The sequence below is a fragment of the Alosa pseudoharengus genome, unplaced genomic scaffold, assembly GCF_046254945.1.
Source record: "Alosa pseudoharengus isolate Yale_2024_CS ecotype anadromous, Long Island Sound unplaced genomic scaffold, YU_APseudo_1.1 YU_APseudo_1.1_scf_1, whole genome shotgun sequence".
Taxonomy (NCBI): Eukaryota; Metazoa; Chordata; class Actinopteri; order Clupeiformes; family Clupeidae; genus Alosa; species Alosa pseudoharengus.
In genome coordinates this window covers 19,134,368-19,154,134 of record NW_027468564.1, presented here as the reverse complement: position 1 = coordinate 19,154,134, position 19,767 = coordinate 19,134,368, and the positions used below count along the sequence as shown (strand labels likewise).

At 37.4% G+C, this 19,767-nt stretch overlaps 1 long non-coding RNA gene across 1 annotated transcript; it reads right to left on the bottom strand.

Moving 5' to 3' along the window:
- Nucleotides 1-15,976: 15,976 nt before the first annotated feature.
- Nucleotides 15,977-18,519, bottom strand: LOC143125601 (uncharacterized). The gene is made up of 4 exons (XR_012987303.1): nucleotides 18,149-18,519; nucleotides 17,455-17,577; nucleotides 16,610-16,872; nucleotides 15,977-16,116 (listed from the first exon to the last, which is right to left on the bottom strand). It is a non-coding gene; the product is annotated as an uncharacterized LOC143125601 (long non-coding RNA).
- Between the last annotated feature and the right edge of the window lie 1,248 nt (nucleotides 18,520-19,767).

The following is a 19,767-nucleotide window of genomic DNA, read 5'->3' as shown; positions in this document are numbered from 1 at the left end:
TGTTGGGCGTGGCTAATGCATTGTACATACGAAAGTTGTTCATCTTGGGGAGATACACATACCTACCGAATTTGATGCGTCTAGCTGAAAGTATGTGCCAACCACTGCCTCAATCACCTAAGGGGGCGCTACTGAGTCCCTGGGCCACGCCCAGGGCCAAGCTCTTGTACCTAACTGCTTTGCGTGACACCTGATATGTGTGCCAAATTTCAAGCGTTTTCAACCATGTTAACCACCTCAAAAAAGGAAAACGCTCTGAGACAAAGTTAATATAATAATAATAATAATAATAATAATAATAATCCTTACAAAAACAATAGGGCCTTGCGCCCTTCGGTGCTCGGGCCCTAAAAATAATAATAATAATAATCCTTACAAAAACAATAGGGCCTTGCGCCCTTCGGTGCTCGGGCCCTAATAAAGATATTACGAAATACGTCTCACAATGAGTACTTATTCACCATTGCAAATTGGTAATGACGGTTAAAAGTGATTAGGCAAGAGGCACTGTCATGAGATGTAGGCTAAGCAGCAACTCTTCTGCAGGATAAATGTCCTTAAGTTTTTTATTGAGTCATTCGAACATATTGGGGTTGCTCAATAATAATAAATAATACAAGTGAAGTGTAAGATGAATAAGCTTTGCGTCGCGATAAGAATAAGCTTTGCACCGCATTTTTGATCGTCAAAATAGAGCCCTGTGTCTGCATCAGAAAAAGTATATTACACTCTTAAATGTTGCCCTGTGTGGATTGCTTTGCAAAGAAATAAAAGAAGAAAAAAACCTCCTTGACAAAGAGTTGTCTCAGTGAACTTTCGTTTCACAGTTCAGACATAAACTGTTGACCTGTGAAACTTGTAAAACATGTGGAGAGATAACATGTTTCTGCCACCATATCATGTGTTTATGACAGACAAAATACTTCAACCCATATTTAAAGCATCATCACTCACATTTTCAGGGAGGCTTTCATACTGATGATGACTATATCTAAAATAATAATGATACAAAGCACTAAAGACAATTTGCTCTCAGGGTCACCCTACATTTGAGAAGCGCAATAATAAACAAATGAAATATGCATCTTCACAATATAGAGGGAATGCACAGACAGCAGTCTGTAGAAAGATATCCTGTAGCACATAACAACTATTTTCCATTCTGATGCCCTATTAAGAGTTTATGTGTAATCTAAATGATTTTAGAAACATTATTTTAAGGTAATGTAAAAAAAAAAAAACTATTCAGAGGGCCTTTAAAAAATGTGTGGTGTGTTCAGTCAGTGGTTTTGCCCTACTCTCAGCACTTCTGCGTCAAGATAAATACTAATGGCTGTGTGTTTACGATATTCCTTTGCAAAGAGATGTCTCAGTGAACTTTCGTTTCACAGTTCAGACATAAAACGTGGACCTGTGAAACTTGTAAAACATGTGGAGAGAAAACATGTTTCTGCTACCATATCTTAATGTGTTTATGACAGACAAATACTTCAACACATATTTAAAGCATCATCACTCACATTTTCAGGGAAGCTTTCATACTGATGATGACTATATCTAAAATAATAATGATTAAAGCAGCACTAAAGACGATTTGATCTCAGGGTCTCCCTTGAAAAGCGCAACAACAAACAAACAAAATATGCATCTTTTGCAACAAAGTATGAACAAAACAACAATATAGAACAATGCAACGACAGCAGTCTGTAGAAAGATATCTCTGAATTCCTGTAGCATACAACAGCTCTTTTCCATTTTGATTTCGGATGGGTGGCAGTGTTCCTACCGTACAACAAACTTCCTATGGCTGTTGTACAAGTGATAAGACCTGCTGAGAGTGTAGTGTTTTTTTTGCCCTATTATGAGTTTATGTGCCATCTAAATGATTTTGGAAACATTTTTCTAAGGTAAGATAAAAAAAAAAACTCTTTAGAGGGCCTTTAAATATAGCACAGCTAAAATTGATCATGTAACCTCAATGTAATTGCCATTCTTTCTGTTGCCAGGTGGTGGCGCTATGCCAAATATACATTATGGGCATGTGAATATCATCACTACCATGGTATTCAAAGACCTGTGAAATTTAAAACATTTCAAGCCATGCATGGTGAATTAAGACACATTTATTGTTAACGTGGAAGGGTATTAAAATTCATAGTTTCGCCATTTCGTCAAATTACAACATATCAAAAAAAGCTTCACAATTTAGAATCAGAAGCATATTGGCATCATGTATACCAACTTTCACATGAATCGGATCAATCGTCTAGGAGGAGTACATTAAAATTGATCATGTCCACAATGCACAAAATCCCAATTACCTCACTTCCTGTGGGCGTGGCTAATGGCATGTTAATACAAAAGTTGATTGTTTTTGGGAGTTACACACACCCACCAAATTTGGTGTGTGTATCTAAAACTATATTCCAACCACAAGTCACAGTGACATAAGGGGGCGCTATGGAGTTCCTGGGCCAAGCCCAGTGCCAAGGCTTTTCCCCTGTGTATTCATGGTACCTCTTGACGTGTGTGCCAAATTTCATGCGTTTTCACCGATGGGAAGAACGTCTTCTGGCATCACAATTCATCACATTTTAGTCCGCACAAAATCCCAAATACCTCACTTCCTGTTGGGCGTGGCTAATGCATTGTACATACGAAAGTTGTTCATCTTGGGGAGATACACATACCTACCGAATTTGATGCGTCTAGCTGAAAGTATGTGCCAACCACTGCCTCAATCACCTAAGGGGGCGCTACTGAGTCCCTGGGCCACGCCCAGGGCCAAGCTCTTGTACCTAACTGCTTTGCGTGACACCTGATATGTGTGCCAAATTTCAAGCGTTTTCGACCATGTTAACCACCTCAAAAAAGGAAAACGCTCTGAGACAAAGTTAATATAATAATAATAATAATAATAATAATAATAATCCTTACAAAAACAATAGGGCCTTGCGCCCTTCGGTGCTCGGGCCCTAAAAATAATAATAATAATAATCCTTACAAAAACAATAGGGCCTTGCGCCCTTCGGTGCTCGGGCCCTAATAAAGATATTACGAAATACGTCTCACAATGAGTACTTATTCACCATTGCAAATTGGTAATGACGGTTAAAAGTGATTAGGCAAGAGGCACTGTCATGAGATGTAGGCTAAGCAGCAACTCTTCTGCAGGATAAATGTCCTTAAGTTTTTTATTGAGTCATTCGAACATATTGGGGTTGCTCAATAATAATAAATAATACAAGTGAAGTGTAAGATGAATAAGCTTTGCGTCGCGATAAGAATAAGCTTTGCACCGCATTTTTGATCGTCAAAATAGAGCCCTGTGTCTGCATCAGAAAAAGTATATTACACTCTTAAATGTTGCCCTGTGTGGATTGCTTTGCAAAGAAATAAAAGAAGAAAAAAACCTCCTTGACAAAGAGTTGTCTCAGTGAACTTTCGTTTCACAGTTCAGACATAAACTGTTGACCTGTGAAACTTGTAAAACATGTGGAGAGATAACATGTTTCTGCCACCATATCATGTGTTTATGACAGACAAAATACTTCAACCCATATTTAAAGCATCATCACTCACATTTTCAGGGAGGCTTTCATACTGATGATGACTATATCTAAAATAATAATGATACAAAGCACTAAAGACAATTTGCTCTCAGGGTCACCCTACATTTGAGAAGCGCAATAATAAACAAATGAAATATGCATCTTCACAATATAGAGGGAATGCACAGACAGCAGTCTGTAGAAAGATATCCTGTAGCACATAACAACTATTTTCCATTCTGATGCCCTATTAAGAGTTTATGTGTAATCTAAATGATTTTAGAAACATTATTTTAAGGTAATGTAAAAAAAAAAAAACTATTCAGAGGGCCTTTAAAAAATGTGTGGTGTGTTCAGTCAGTGGTTTTGCCCTACTCTCAGCACTTCTGCGTCAAGATAAATACTAATGGCTGTGTGTTTACGATATTCCTTTGCAAAGAGATGTCTCAGTGAACTTTCGTTTCACAGTTCAGACATAAAACGTGGACCTGTGAAACTTGTAAAACATGTGGAGAGAAAACATGTTTCTGCTACCATATCTTAATGTGTTTATGAAAGACAAATACTTCAACACATATTTAAAGCATCATCACTCACATTTTCAGGGAAGCTTTCATACTGATGATGACTATATCTAAAATAATAATGATTAAAGCAGCACTAAAGACGATTTGATCGATCTCAGGGTCTCCCTTGAAAAGCGCAACAACAAACAAACAAAATATGCATCTTTTGCAACAAAGTATGAACAAAACAACAATATAGAACAATGCAACGACAGCAGTCTGTAGAAAGATATCTCTGAATTCCTGTAGCATACAACAGCTCTTTTCCATTTTGATTTTGGATGGGTGGCAGTGTTCCTACCGTACAACAAACTTCCTATGGCTGTTGTACAAGTGATAAGACCTGCTGAGAGTGTAGTGTTTTTTTTGCCCTATTATGAGTTTATGTGCCATCTAAATGATTTTGGAAACATTTTTCTAAGGTAAGATAAAAAAAAAAAACTCTTTAGAGGGCCTTTAAATATAGCACAGCTAAAATTGATCATGTAACCTCAATGTAATTGCCATTCTTTCTGTTGCCAGGTGGTGGCGCTATGCCAAATATACATTATGGGCATGTGAATATCATCACTACCATGGTATTCAAAGACCTGTGAAATTTAAAACATTTCAAGCCATGCATGGTGAATTAAGACACATTTATTGTTAACGTGGAAGGGTATTAAAATTCATAGTTTCGCCATTTCGTCAAATTACAACATATCAAAAAAAGCTTCACAATTTAGAATCAGAAGCATATTGGCATCATGTATACCAACTTTCACATGAATCGGATCAATCGTCTAGGAGGAGTACATTAAAATTGATCATGTCCACAATGCACAAAATCCCAATTACCTCACTTCCTGTGGGCGTGGCTAATGGCATGTTAATACAAAAGTTGATTGTTTTTGGGAGTTACACACACCCACCAAATTTGGTGTGTGTATCTAAAACTATATTCCAACCACAAGTCACAGTGACATAAGGGGGCGCTATGGAGTTCCTGGGCCAAGCCCAGTGCCAAGGCTTTTCCCCTGTGTATTCATGGTACCTCTTGACGTGTGTGCCAAATTTCATGCGTTTTCACCGATGGGAAGAACGTCTTCTGGCATCACAATTCATCACATTTTAGTCCGCACAAAATCCCAAATACCTCACTTCCTGTTGGGCGTGGCTAATGCATTGTACATACGAAAGTTGTTCATCTTGGGGAGATACACATACCTACCGAATTTGATGCGTCTAGCTGAAAGTATGTGCCAACCACTGCCTCAATCACCTAAGGGGGCGCTACTGAGTCCCTGGGCCACGCCCAGGGCCAAGCTCTTGTACCTAACTGCTTTGCGTGACACCTGATATGTGTGCCAAATTTCAAGCGTTTTCGACCATGTTAACCACCTCAAAAAAGGAAAACGCTCTGAGACAAAGTTAATATAATAATAATAATAATAATAATAATAATAATCCTTACAAAAACAATAGGGCCTTGCGCCCTTCGGTGCTCGGGCCCTAAAAATAATAATAATAATAATCCTTACAAAAACAATAGGGCCTTGCGCCCTTCGGTGCTCGGGCCCTAATAAAGATATTACGAAATACGTCTCACAATGAGTACTTATTCACCATTGCAAATTGGTAATGACGGTTAAAAGTGATTAGGCAAGAGGCACTGTCATGAGATGTAGGCTAAGCAGCAACTCTTCTGCAGGATAAATGTCCTTAAGTTTTTTATTGAGTCATTCGAACATATTGGGGTTGCTCAATAATAATAAATAATACAAGTGAAGTGTAAGATGAATAAGCTTTGCGTCGCGATAAGAATAAGCTTTGCACCGCATTTTTGATCGTCAAAATAGAGCCCTGTGTCTGCATCAGAAAAAGTATATTACACTCTTAAATGTTGCCCTGTGTGGATTGCTTTGCAAAGAAATAAAAGAAGAAAAAAACCTCCTTGACAAAGAGTTGTCTCAGTGAACTTTCGTTTCACAGTTCAGACATAAACTGTTGACCTGTGAAACTTGTAAAACATGTGGAGAGATAACATGTTTCTGCCACCATATCATGTGTTTATGACAGACAAAATACTTCAACCCATATTTAAAGCATCATCACTCACATTTTCAGGGAGGCTTTCATACTGATGATGACTATATCTAAAATAATAATGATACAAAGCACTAAAGACAATTTGCTCTCAGGGTCACCCTACATTTGAGAAGCGCAATAATAAACAAATGAAATATGCATCTTCACAATATAGAGGGAATGCACAGACAGCAGTCTGTAGAAAGATATCCTGTAGCACATAACAACTATTTTCCATTCTGATGCCCTATTAAGAGTTTATGTGTAATCTAAATGATTTTAGAAACATTATTTTAAGGTAATGTAAAAAAAAAAAAACTATTCAGAGGGCCTTTAAAAAATGTGTGGTGTGTTCAGTCAGTGGTTTTGCCCTACTCTCAGCACTTCTGCGTCAAGATAAATACTAATGGCTGTGTGTTTACGATATTCCTTTGCAAAGAGATGTCTCAGTGAACTTTCGTTTCACAGTTCAGACATAAAACGTGGACCTGTGAAACTTGTAAAACATGTGGAGAGAAAACATGTTTCTGCTACCATATCTTAATGTGTTTATGACAGACAAATACTTCAACACATATTTAAAGCATCATCACTCACATTTTCAGGGAAGCTTTCATACTGATGATGACTATATCTAAAATAATAATGATTAAAGCAGCACTAAAGACGATTTGATCTCAGGGTCTCCCTTGAAAAGCGCAACAACAAACAAACAAAATATGCATCTTTTGCAACAAAGTATGAACAAAACAACAATATAGAACAATGCAACGACAGCAGTCTGTAGAAAGATATCTCTGAATTCCTGTAGCATACAACAGCTCTTTTCCATTTTGATTTTGGATGGGTGGCAGTGTTCCTACCGTACAACAAACTTCCTATGGCTGTTGTACAAGTGATAAGACCTGCTGAGAGTGTAGTGTTTTTTTTGCCCTATTATGAGTTTATGTGCCATCTAAATGATTTTGGAAACATTTTTCTAAGGTAAGATAAAAAAAAAAAACTCTTTAGAGGGCCTTTAAATATAGCACAGCTAAAATTGATCATGTAACCTCAATGTAATTGCCATTCTTTCTGTTGCCAGGTGGTGGCGCTATGCCAAATATACATTATGGGCATGTGAATATCATCACTACCATGGTATTCAAAGACCTGTGAAATTTAAAACATTTCAAGCCATGCATGGTGAATTAAGACACATTTATTGTTAACGTGGAAGGGTATTAAAATTCATAGTTTCGCCATTTCGTCAAATTACAACATATCAAAAAAAGCTTCACAATTTAGAATCAGAAGCATATTGGCATCATGTATACCAACTTTCACATGAATCGGATCAATCGTCTAGGAGGAGTACATTAAAATTGATCATGTCCACAATGCACAAAATCCCAATTACCTCACTTCCTGTGGGCGTGGCTAATGGCATGTTAATACAAAAGTTGATTGTTTTTGGGAGTTACACACACCCACCAAATTTGGTGTGTGTATCTAAAACTATATTCCAACCACAAGTCACAGTGACATAAGGGGGCGCTATGGAGTTCCTGGGCCAAGCCCAGTGCCAAGGCTTTTCCCCTGTGTATTCATGGTACCTCTTGACGTGTGTGCCAAATTTCATGCGTTTTCACCGATGGGAAGAACGTCTTCTGGCATCACAATTCATCACATTTTAGTCCGCACAAAATCCCAAATACCTCACTTCCTGTTGGGCGTGGCTAATGCATTGTACATACGAAAGTTGTTCATCTTGGGGAGATACACATACCTACCGAATTTGATGCGTCTAGCTGAAAGTATGTGCCAACCACTGCCTCAATCACCTAAGGGGGCGCTACTGAGTCCCTGGGCCACGCCCAGGGCCAAGCTCTTGTACCTAACTGCTTTGCGTGACACCTGATATGTGTGCCAAATTTCAAGCGTTTTCAACCATGTTAACCACCTCAAAAAAGGAAAACGCTCTGAGACAAAGTTAATATAATAATAATAATAATAATAATAATAATAATCCTTACAAAAACAATAGGGCCTTGCGCCCTTCGGTGCTCGGGCCCTAAAAATAATAATAATAATAATCCTTACAAAAACAATAGGGCCTTGCGCCCTTCGGTGCTCGGGCCCTAATAAAGATATTACGAAATACGTCTCACAATGAGTACTTATTCACCATTGCAAATTGGTAATGACGGTTAAAAGTGATTAGGCAAGAGGCACTGTCATGAGATGTAGGCTAAGCAGCAACTCTTCTGCAGGATAAATGTCCTTAAGTTTTTTATTGAGTCATTCGAACATATTGGGGTTGCTCAATAATAATAAATAATACAAGTGAAGTGTAAGATGAATAAGCTTTGCGTCGCGATAAGAATAAGCTTTGCACCGCATTTTTGATCGTCAAAATAGAGCCCTGTGTCTGCATCAGAAAAAGTATATTACACTCTTAAATGTTGCCCTGTGTGGATTGCTTTGCAAAGAAATAAAAGAAGAAAAAAACCTCCTTGACAAAGAGTTGTCTCAGTGAACTTTCGTTTCACAGTTCAGACATAAACTGTTGACCTGTGAAACTTGTAAAACATGTGGAGAGATAACATGTTTCTGCCACCATATCATGTGTTTATGACAGACAAAATACTTCAACCCATATTTAAAGCATCATCACTCACATTTTCAGGGAGGCTTTCATACTGATGATGACTATATCTAAAATAATAATGATACAAAGCACTAAAGACAATTTGCTCTCAGGGTCACCCTACATTTGAGAAGCGCAATAATAAACAAATGAAATATGCATCTTCACAATATAGAGGGAATGCACAGACAGCAGTCTGTAGAAAGATATCCTGTAGCACATAACAACTATTTTCCATTCTGATGCCCTATTAAGAGTTTATGTGTAATCTAAATGATTTTAGAAACATTATTTTAAGGTAATGTAAAAAAAAAAAAACTATTCAGAGGGCCTTTAAAAAATGTGTGGTGTGTTCAGTCAGTGGTTTTGCCCTACTCTCAGCACTTCTGCGTCAAGATAAATACTAATGGCTGTGTGTTTACGATATTCCTTTGCAAAGAGATGTCTCAGTGAACTTTCGTTTCACAGTTCAGACATAAAACGTGGACCTGTGAAACTTGTAAAACATGTGGAGAGAAAACATGTTTCTGCTACCATATCTTAATGTGTTTATGACAGACAAATACTTCAACACATATTTAAAGCATCATCACTCACATTTTCAGGGAAGCTTTCATACTGATGATGACTATATCTAAAATAATAATGATTAAAGCAGCACTAAAGACGATTTGATCTCAGGGTCTCCCTTGAAAAGCGCAACAACAAACAAACAAAATATGCATCTTTTGCAACAAAGTATGAACAAAACAACAATATAGAACAATGCAACGACAGCAGTCTGTAGAAAGATATCTCTGAATTCCTGTAGCATACAACAGCTCTTTTCCATTTTGATTTCGGATGGGTGGCAGTGTTCCTACCGTACAACAAACTTCCTATGGCTGTTGTACAAGTGATAAGACCTGCTGAGAGTGTAGTGTTTTTTTTGCCCTATTATGAGTTTATGTGCCATCTAAATGATTTTGGAAACATTTTTCTAAGGTAAGATAAAAAAAAAAACTCTTTAGAGGGCCTTTAAATATAGCACAGCTAAAATTGATCATGTAACCTCAATGTAATTGCCATTCTTTCTGTTGCCAGGTGGTGGCGCTATGCCAAATATACATTATGGGCATGTGAATATCATCACTACCATGGTATTCAAAGACCTGTGAAATTTAAAACATTTCAAGCCATGCATGGTGAATTAAGACACATTTATTGTTAACGTGGAAGGGTATTAAAATTCATAGTTTCGCCATTTCGTCAAATTACAACATATCAAAAAAAGCTTCACAATTTAGAATCAGAAGCATATTGGCATCATGTATACCAACTTTCACATGAATCGGATCAATCGTCTAGGAGGAGTACATTAAAATTGATCATGTCCACAATGCACAAAATCCCAATTACCTCACTTCCTGTGGGCGTGGCTAATGGCATGTTAATACAAAAGTTGATTGTTTTTGGGAGTTACACACACCCACCAAATTTGGTGTGTGTATCTAAAACTATATTCCAACCACAAGTCACAGTGACATAAGGGGGCGCTATGGAGTTCCTGGGCCAAGCCCAGTGCCAAGGCTTTTCCCCTGTGTATTCATGGTACCTCTTGACGTGTGTGCCAAATTTCATGCGTTTTCACCGATGGGAAGAACGTCTTCTGGCATCACAATTCATCACATTTTAGTCCGCACAAAATCCCAAATACCTCACTTCCTGTTGGGCGTGGCTAATGCATTGTACATACGAAAGTTGTTCATCTTGGGGAGATACACATACCTACCGAATTTGATGCGTCTAGCTGAAAGTATGTGCCAACCACTGCCTCAATCACCTAAGGGGGCGCTACTGAGTCCCTGGGCCACGCCCAGGGCCAAGCTCTTGTACCTAACTGCTTTGCGTGACACCTGATATGTGTGCCAAATTTCAAGCGTTTTCGACCATGTTAACCACCTCAAAAAAGGAAAACGCTCTGAGACAAAGTTAATATAATAATAATAATAATAATAATAATAATAATCCTTACAAAAACAATAGGGCCTTGCGCCCTTCGGTGCTCGGGCCCTAAAAATAATAATAATAATAATCCTTACAAAAACAATAGGGCCTTGCGCCCTTCGGTGCTCGGGCCCTAATAAAGATATTACGAAATACGTCTCACAATGAGTACTTATTCACCATTGCAAATTGGTAATGACGGTTAAAAGTGATTAGGCAAGAGGCACTGTCATGAGATGTAGGCTAAGCAGCAACTCTTCTGCAGGATAAATGTCCTTAAGTTTTTTATTGAGTCATTCGAACATATTGGGGTTGCTCAATAATAATAAATAATACAAGTGAAGTGTAAGATGAATAAGCTTTGCGTCGCGATAAGAATAAGCTTTGCACCGCATTTTTGATCGTCAAAATAGAGCCCTGTGTCTGCATCAGAAAAAGTATATTACACTCTTAAATGTTGCCCTGTGTGGATTGCTTTGCAAAGAAATAAAAGAAGAAAAAAACCTCCTTGACAAAGAGTTGTCTCAGTGAACTTTCGTTTCACAGTTCAGACATAAACTGTTGACCTGTGAAACTTGTAAAACATGTGGAGAGATAACATGTTTCTGCCACCATATCATGTGTTTATGACAGACAAAATACTTCAACCCATATTTAAAGCATCATCACTCACATTTTCAGGGAGGCTTTCATACTGATGATGACTATATCTAAAATAATAATGATACAAAGCACTAAAGACAATTTGCTCTCAGGGTCACCCTACATTTGAGAAGCGCAATAATAAACAAATGAAATATGCATCTTCACAATATAGAGGGAATGCACAGACAGCAGTCTGTAGAAAGATATCCTGTAGCACATAACAACTATTTTCCATTCTGATGCCCTATTAAGAGTTTATGTGTAATCTAAATGATTTTAGAAACATTATTTTAAGGTAATGTAAAAAAAAAAAAACTATTCAGAGGGCCTTTAAAAAATGTGTGGTGTGTTCAGTCAGTGGTTTTGCCCTACTCTCAGCACTTCTGCGTCAAGATAAATACTAATGGCTGTGTGTTTACGATATTCCTTTGCAAAGAGATGTCTCAGTGAACTTTCGTTTCACAGTTCAGACATAAAACGTGGACCTGTGAAACTTGTAAAACATGTGGAGAGAAAACATGTTTCTGCTACCATATCTTAATGTGTTTATGACAGACAAATACTTCAACACATATTTAAAGCATCATCACTCACATTTTCAGGGAAGCTTTCATACTGATGATGACTATATCTAAAATAATAATGATTAAAGCAGCACTAAAGACGATTTGATCTCAGGGTCTCCCTTGAAAAGCGCAACAACAAACAAACAAAATATGCATCTTTTGCAACAAAGTATGAACAAAACAACAATATAGAACAATGCAACGACAGCAGTCTGTAGAAAGATATCTCTGAATTCCTGTAGCATACAACAGCTCTTTTCCATTTTGATTTCGGATGGGTGGCAGTGTTCCTACCGTACAACAAACTTCCTATGGCTGTTGTACAAGTGATAAGACCTGCTGAGAGTGTAGTGTTTTTTTTGCCCTATTATGAGTTTATGTGCCATATAAATGATTTTGGAAACATTTTTCTAAGGTAAGATAAAAAAAAAAAACTCTTTAGAGGGCCTTTAAATATATGTGGTGTGTTCAGAGGCTTCACCCTTCTCTCAGCACTAATGAGTACTTATGGGTGTGTATGTTTAAGACATTCCGTCACCACCCCAGGTTGTTATGATTGTGTGAGTGACTCTGCGCTTTGCAGTTACATTGCTTCATGTTTTTTTCCATGTTATCTTTGGTAAAGTTCATGTTAGATGATGACTAGTGGCTTTGGATTGACCTTGCCAGCCATAAATTGCCACGTCTCGGTAAGGAGAATGGCTACATTACAAGATCATCAGCAAGTACAATATTTTTAGCAAGTATATCTTATGACTGTGTGAAAATGAAAGGGCAACAGTAGCTTATATGAAATGTGATACAGATTGTTTTTTTCTTATTTCACTTTTTGTTATTTTAGAGTAAGGGGATGCACATTTCTGCATCCACTCAAAATGGAACATGTGATGCAGATCTCATCACATACACTGTGGCATCCATCTGTCTCAGTCTAGGCTTTCCATTTAATTAAAACAACTTGTTTGGCCTCTACTTTAAAAAAAAAAAATATTATATATAATATAACACTCTGTAAAAATACCCACATACAAATCCTCCTCGTCAAATAGACACCTCTGTGAACTTGTGTTTTGCAGTTCAGACATACATTTTATCTAACAGAGATTGCATGACATAAAGAGAGATACCATGAGTCTGCCACCGTATCTTAATGGGTTTATGACAAATGACAGCATTTTCACTCATGTTTTCATAGAGGCTTTTGCTACTGATGATTAAGGTTTCTAGATATTTTATATAAAAGTATAAAACAGTATAAAACAAAAAAAGTATAAAACAAAGTATAAAACAAGTATTTTGTCATCAGCACAGCTAGTGGTTGTGTGTGTGTGTGTGTGTGTGTGTGTGTGTGTGTGTGTGTGTGTGTGTGTGTGTGTGTGCATGTATGTATGTGTGTGTGTGTCTGTGTGTGTGTGTGTGTGATGCAATTTTGGCTATTCTTAATGATGAAGTGTTCAACTATAAACTGAACTTGTGATGCAGATCTAATATACTCTGTGATATTATATGTCACAGATGACAAAGGAATCAATTTGTTGTAGAAGCACTGCTGGGCCTATTTGAGTGGTACAGTCACTGTCCTCACCATGAAAGAACATTCCACAATCTGAAATATTGACCATTGTGGATTGCCTTTGCAAAAATAACCACATAAAAACCTTTCTTGGGACTTGTGTTTTGCAGTTCAGACATAAACCTTATCTAATAGAGATAGCATGACATGAGATTAGATTAGATTCAACTTTAGTTGGTTGGTTGTCACCGGGGCTATCTCTGAACCTGAGGAGAGATAACCTGTTTCTGCCATCATTTGTCATAATTGGGTGCGTGACTTGGTGAATGTATCTCTGCTTATGTCTGTTCCATGTAAGGTTTGTGTTCATAGTTGCTGACTAGTGGCTGGGTTAGATTATTTGTCTTGCGATGGTCAGATTAGGGTCTCATAGAGCCACAAATTCTTGCCAGGTCTTGGTCAGGCAATTGGCCACATTGCAATAAAATGTATTGTTTGCATGCTGCCAGTAAAAATAACTTAAGAAAGTAGCCTAATGCAAAGGTGGGCCCATGGGAAAGGGAATAGCAGCTTAAAGTTGGAAGGTAGCCAGAGTTAGAGTTAGTTATAGAGTGAATAATTAGCCACAGTTATTTAGTATTTCCTAATGAATTAACATTGATACTCTTGTATGCATACCTATAGAATGATGAGAAGTCAAAAAGGGCAGGATATTGCTGCCACGTTGATTTTTTTTTCCCATCTTGCCACTTCTCTTGGTCTCTGTGATTATGTTCAAAAGCTTTTTCTAAAATATTTTAGGGACTTATGTTATATAGACCCTCCGAAAGTGTACCAAATAAAAATAATAAAACAAATCAAACTATGTTCAAAAATGTTTCTTGCAAGGTCTTTCATATCAGCAATGATTTTGTGGTTGTTTTTGTCTATGTTGGTAGCACCTATATCAAGACCTATATCTACCACTCACATCGCCACCCAGTGTTGTTTTGTTGTATTACATGACTCTAATGGGAGATACTGCTCAAAAAGTTTGGGTTAGAGACTTTGTTTTTGATCATAAAAAATATTATGAACCATTTGGCCGAGTTAAATTGATTGCTCTCAGCACTAGGGTTGAACAACTTTTGTTTGGCAATTCACAGGGAAAGGGGTAGCACTTTATAATAACCATCCGTTATAAATGGTTAATTGATGCTTTATTTTGCAACTATAATAAAATATTTAATCACTTAATAATCATAACTTAATCATTTGTAGATAACAATTAATGATTACTAAATACATAACTTACAAATACTTTATCAGCTTATGAAAAAATAAACAATTTATTTATATATAACATACTAAAAAATATCCGTTTAGTGATAGCTTGATTTCAATTTATTTTATATTAATAAGCTACATTATTATTGCAAATATCGTATTATTAATAATGATATATTGAGTTATTGTTAATGATTATAATGTTGATTGTAGGCCTTTACATAGCCATATACACAACGCCTATGCATATTACATAGGTTGATTAACTATTGAACTATAAATGATGTTCTATTGATTAACAGTTAGTTAGAAAACAATTACAATATTTGTTTTTCAGATGGCTATGATAAAGTTGGGTCGTAGTCTTTTATTTGGTAGTAAATCATTTGTAAACTATCTAAAAATGTACTTTTTATAATTAATTGATGAGAAATGATTGCATCAAACCTTTTTTTTTTAATGGCTATTATGAAGTTGCATCTTAGTCTTTTATATGTTAATAAACAATTTGTAAATTATCTAAAAATGCTGTATTACAAACTGATGGGATATACCTGGAGCAAACAATGTATAAACACATTGAAGTTGTAACTGGTGTTCATAGTTCTGTACTTAACTTATGACTTTGCAGATTAAAGTCAAATATTGTTAAATGACAATAGTGATAATGAAAACAATAACACTTTACATACACTGCAATTACAGATGCTTAACACATTGTAAAGCATTGTCACACATCACAATTGGCTTTAATATCAAGAGATATTTATTGAAATCAAAACTTCTGATCCATCAGAGCAGGGCAATAAGCAAATAAAAATCAAACAAAAAACATAATAGCTTAAAAGGCTATCAATCCTTCATTGCAACACCACAGCATAAACAAAACAGGGTGGTGGGGCGAGGGGCACTTACTTCTGCTGCCTCTTCAGACAATCAGACAGTAAACATGAACACAACATGAATGAACACTGCTTAAACATAAGAGGGTTGTTGGCGGGGGGCTTACTTCGGCTCCCTCTTAATGTAGGGTATGAGATTGCCCTCATTTTTGAGTTTTGCTATCTCAGCTCTGACCTGTGTATCATTCTCAATAAGGTCTTCACATTTACTTAGAAAATCAGAATTTTTTCTCTTTTGTTGTAGCCTGCCAAAAGCTCCTAAAATTTTTCTGTTGAAGCTATAGCCAACTCTGGGATAGCTGCTTTTGATCGAACGGTCAGCTCTGTAACACCAGCAATGGTACACGCTTCCCCAAGTTTTTTTCCACGGTTGTAAGCCCGCAGAACCTTCTTGTACCTTGCAACGATGTCTTTTGGACTGGAAGCTGCATCAGTAAGAAATAAAACAAATAGAGATTAACTGGACTGTGAGATGAGACAAAATATTGTTGACATTAACATGCATCACCCATAACTTGACCATGCCTAAGCTGGTTAAGAGTATTTTGGGTATTGGATATTTCAAAGTGGTAATATGGTGGCAGCATGGAGGGGAGTGTCTCCAGGACGCTGGTTTCACTGTTAAGCCTTCATGAGGTGTCGTGGGCCTAACTTAACGAAACATCGGTGAATGAGGGTGCCCACTTGATAACCCCAATGACATGCCACATACTATATACTGCTGTTGGATGGGCCATTTGTCTTGTGTTTGTGACCATTTGTTAGTGGATTTGTGGGTAGCGTGCTTTTTAAAGTTAATTTTGAGTAGGGGCTTCTGAATGTGTTTTTACCTTGGATTTTGGCACAAGGGATTTTAACTTTAATCCTGTGTATTAATGTAATTGTTTTTGTAAACAGGAGCCCTCCCTTATGACTCACCTCTTTGTCCACATTCAGGTTTTGCGGACTTCTGTTCCTTCTTGTGCTTTTTGCGATGCCTTGCTTTTGCCGACTTCTTTTCCTTCGCCTTTTGTCTTTCCTTGTATGCTTTTTTTTGTAACGCCTTTTCTTATGACTTTCATCGTCTGATGACAATGAAGAATTGGAGGAAGAAGAGGAAGATGAATTACTGGTGGAAGAGGACTCAGATGATGACTCAGATGAAGTGGTGTGGTCAGAAGTTGTGGTATGGCATATCTTGTCTGAAAAGAAACAATAAGGAAAGGGGACGGGAAAGTTTAATCAAGTGAAGTTTAAGTGAGAAGCTTCAGTACTCACATACATTTTGTCAGGTACAAAGGTGTGTCCATCCTCAAGATGAAAAAAAAGTTATACTTGATATTTGATATTATCGATGGAGTCTTCAAAGGGCTCTACTGTGTATAGAATGCCAGCCATTATCGAAAAAATAAGCCCCGACAGAGCGACCCGGACCCCACTTATTATACGGCTACCTACCAACATAAGAGAAGACACTTCACCTGATGGGTCTTTAAATGTATTTTTTACTGTTTTCATTGGCAAATGATGAGAAACAAACTTCACCAAACTCACTGAAATTGAATACAACATTCTTTAGAACGCAGCTGAACAACTGTCTGTAGTGAATCAGTGGCAAAAAGGCCACTATCCTTGACAGCGGTCAATTATGCTTAGCATAAAGAATTGACAGCCGAACGTGAATGGAGCGTTCTACTTACACTGTGAAGAGCCCTATATTAAAATGTTTTAATCCAAGTGGTGTTTGTTGTTAAGTGTCATATTGAGATAAAGTATTGACTTACCAGCCCCTTGTTTGCGAAGAGAGTCCAATTCCTTTTTCAGCTTCTTGTTCTTCCTTATCAGGACACCCTCTCTCTCCTTAGCTTTAAGGAGGAGCTCTGATACTGTTGGAGACATAGAGTTTCCTGAAAGACAGAAAGCAAGGAAGAAAAAAATAAATAAATAATAGGTAGAGCATGCTATGTTTCTGTTTTAAAAGCACATCAATACTACATTCATGGTTTGCTCTACATTTGTTCACCATGCAGTATGCTGTTTTTCACCAAAATACAGGCAGTATAACCACAATTAATCACAATAATAAACATAATAGGCTATTTGAAGATTTTGACAGACTACACATAATACAATTAGTAGTCAGTTCTGCCCTTTGATGGCATATAGGCTTCAACAACTGTGAATGTTTACAGTGTAGGCTACATATGCTAAAAAGCATTTCTTAAATGTTTGCCTCTCGAAAACTATCTGCATCTAAAAATGTGTGTTAACGACCTGTGTGTAGCTGCTAAGCTGCTCCAAGACATCCTACAAGCTTTCACTCGCTAGCTACACCAGATGTGATAAGATAGCCATGCACATTTGACAAGTTGTTATAAACTTTAGGGGGGGGGGAAGCTAACGCTAGAAACTACTGTTAAGACAGTAAGTTGGATGCATTAATAACAGGCTAATAAGAATGAAAGTTAAGAAACTTACCGGCGGTTTGAGTTGAGTTTAGCACTATCTGGCTGGAACTCCCTTCGTGTCCATCAACCCCATCGTCATCGTCGATTAGGGGTTACAGGCTATTTCTTTTCACCATCTAGTTTCCTGATCTTCCCTGACCTTGTAAAAGGTCTACTTTTTCTTTTTGCCATTTCGTGTCTAAGATAAATGGCAATGAAATGTAATGCTATGCTTATTTTCTTCTTTTAATTCCACGTTACTTCGAGATCTTGTCACTAGCCACTTGGTAACATAACGAAAAAAGAAAGATTAGCTACCCTCAGCCGGAGTTTCCTGAATTCATTGACTTCAGAATAAGAGTTTAAAATCCCTCTCTTTGGGCTTGAAACTTGCCATGTTGATTTATAATTTGTAAATTGTATACTTTATAGCATGTTATTGAAAACCAACAATGGTAAATGGAGGCTGATAACATTGTGGCAAAACGGTATCATCAGTCAATGCTTATATTTGTATAATGACGTTTCCCCCCACCCTATTGCTGCTGGCTTCACAGCTACCAATGCACTTCTGGCGCGTATTTTTTGGCGCAAACTGGAACACAGTAGTATTTCCTTATGGAATCAAGATGCCTGGTTTAGCAAGGGAGCTGCGGCAACTAATTGAAGGAAGAAGAAGTAAAAAGAATTTAAAGAAGCTTATAAAATGGTTGCAGAGGAGAAGACTGATAAAAAAAAAAGATGAAATGCAACTTTTGCCACCATACAATGAAAATTGAACAGAAGTGTCGTGGTGTGGATAAATGTGAATGGTAAGTTGTCTTTTTATCCATAGGCTATATTTATCACAGATAGATAGGCCTGCATCTTGAATGAAAACCACTTATATTTTCTATATAGGCTACTGGCATTTTTTTTCTCATTTTATATTTTGTAGGCTACCAGGCTATGTAGGCATATCGGCCTAGGCTAGAAGACTCATTTCTAATTATCTGAAAAGCCTATACGATTTATATTTATGGGGGAAACATGTATAAACCTAGGATAGGCCTACTATGAATTGAGATCAAACGAATAACTTTAAGTTTGATTTCATTGCTTGTGTTTTTTGTCCACAGGGTATGTCGACGTCAGGCCAAGCACAAAGGCATAGTCAGGAAATCCATCCGACACCAGACAATCTTCAGCAAATCCAAGATGTGCCTTTTCAGCTGGATGAGGTTCTTATACAGGTATGGACATAGACTACTACAGTAACAGTAGGTATATGTAGGCCAATTAGTTTTTAATGTTGCTTAAGCAGGGCCTATACCCATAACAAGGCTTAAATATCAGATAGTCTTTTGGTATAACCTTTGGATGGACACTTAGGCACTTTTAAGTTCATCTTGAACATTCTGATCACAATAGGCCTTTCTCACAAAACGACCGATGGCCCAAAAAGTCTTCAGAGCAGGGACTGGCTCTTCCGGTTCCTGCACCTATAGGCGCTACACACCAACCCGATATCGACTGACGGATGCCGGCGGTGGTAGCTTTTCTGCCGATTACACATGTTGAATCGGCACAAAAGCTATCGCCGTCGGCACCTGGCAGCCAACGTTGGGTTGGTGTGTAGCGCCCTTAAACATTGGAAGCTCGAGTACACTG